The sequence below is a fragment of the Hylaeus anthracinus genome, unplaced genomic scaffold, assembly GCF_026225885.1.
Source record: "Hylaeus anthracinus isolate JK02 unplaced genomic scaffold, UHH_iyHylAnth1.0_haploid 11978, whole genome shotgun sequence".
NCBI lineage: Eukaryota > Metazoa > Arthropoda > Insecta > Hymenoptera > Colletidae > Hylaeus > Hylaeus anthracinus.
Genome location: NW_026534326.1, coordinates 2,647,297 through 2,649,194, shown reverse-complemented (window position 1 = coordinate 2,649,194; position 1,898 = coordinate 2,647,297). Strand labels below are relative to the sequence as shown.

The window sequence follows — 1,898 nt, the reverse complement described above, 5'->3', positions numbered from 1 at the left end:
TGCCATTGTTTGCTCATACAGCATACAAGAACTCATTCCTTTGACTTCTGTGCTCATTGAAGTTTACATAATCAAGAAGTGGTGGGGATAACCACGCGTCCCTTAGACAGGGAAGGCTCAGGATGTGCCATTGTTTGCTCATACAGCATACAAGAACTCATTCCTTTGACTTTCGTGCTCATTGAAGCTCACATGATCAAGAAGTGGTGGGGATAACAACGCGTCTCTTAGACAGGGAAGGCTCAAGATTTGCCATTATTTGCTCACACAACATACAAGAACTTATTCCTTTGACTTCTGTGCTCCATGAATCTCAAAGTTTACATAGTCAAGAAGTGGTGGGGATAACCACGCGTCTCTTAGACAGGGAAGCCTCAAGATGTTCCATTGTTTGCTCATACAGCATACAAGAACTCATTCCTTTGACTTTTGTGCTCATTGAAGCTCACATGATCAAGAAGTGGTGAGGATAACCACGCGTCTCTTAGACAGGGAAGCCTCAAGATTTGCCATTATTTGTTCACACAGCATACAAGAACTTATTCCTTTGACTTCTATGCTTCATGAACCTCGAAGTTTACATAATCAAGAAGTGGTGGGGATAAGCACGCGTCCCTTAGACAAGGAAGCCTCAGGATTTGCTATAGTTTGCTTCCAGGGCACTTTTTCTTTTTCAAGAACAAAGGAAAAATGATAGACGAAGTCTAGGGTGTCCAGGTTGAGAACCTTTGTTCCCTACAGGTTACCGATATAGTGATCTGTGTGTACGTGGCTCGTTACCATTCCACGCATGGCTCACAAATACACACGGCGCATCACTCGACGCCATCGACGACCCACTTCTCCTGTTTGGTCGGTCGTTTCGTTGGTCGACGCTTAATCCCGAGTCAGTTTTCCCGACACTAGGAAGAACTTTAGATGGATTTAACGATCAACCAAGTCTCAATGCTCGGGCCAGGAACGAGAACAAAATCTCGGATAACGAACGAACAAAATCATTTTCTATTTAAATAAAATTTTCCAAATGAACAACAAACGACAAACGACGTATCGACTTAAATAAAAATCACGAATAAAAGATAAACCATTGTTTTACACGGATACAAAATTTCGAACAACATATACAAATTTATTCGACATCAAAAAATATTCATTCGTTATTGATCAAAGAAAAATTTAATATCGAGATTATAGATACTACACCTTACACTTAAGGGACAAAAATGAAATTATCATTAAAGAATTCATCGATTGGAATCGTTTATGAAATCTTACGATTATATAGATATTTTACAATTGTTGTTTATTTAGATTCCAATGAATTTCGTTTGATTAAGTCACCTGATCCTTTTCCACGTGTAACAACCTCGAATTCCCGGGGAGTAGGAGAGAGAGGTAAAAGGGCCAAGAGAGTGGAAAACTCCGTGCGTGAGGGAGGGAGAGGGAAAGGCGAGAAGAGGTCAGTAGGTCACTCTCACTCGAGAAAGAAGGCTCAATTGCGTGGAAGGCAACGTCTAGCAACCATAATCTGGTGTATCAGGTTGATCCGTATACGGTGGTCTCGGGTTCGTTCTAAATCGAGGCTTCTAGGACTTCTTTCGTTGCAGTCCACGTGGAGGGATTGGCTCGAGCGATCGTTCTGAGCTGCGGACGGTGCACGCTTGATTACGGTACGGTCTTACCTCGGGTTATGCCACTTTCGACTACCCGCGGTTCAAATTGCAATGCGAAAGTGTTCGTCGGAAATGGCTGCGGAACCACGCGAGTAATATTCGATTATTTCCTAGCTCTTATTATTTCCTAGTTCAATTTTCAAGTAATATTTCACTGAAGTTAGAAGCTCGATGTATTCAAATATTCCTATTTGAATATCTTTATTTTTATCACATAATTGAATA

At 41.3% G+C, this 1,898-nt stretch overlaps 1 protein-coding gene across 2 annotated transcripts in view; it reads right to left on the bottom strand.

Moving 5' to 3' along the window:
• LOC128896883 (ecdysone receptor) overlaps window positions 1–1,898 on the bottom strand; it is a 131,071-nt gene that overhangs the window by 17,849 nt on the left and 111,324 nt on the right. The gene's annotated exons all lie outside the window — the stretch shown is intronic.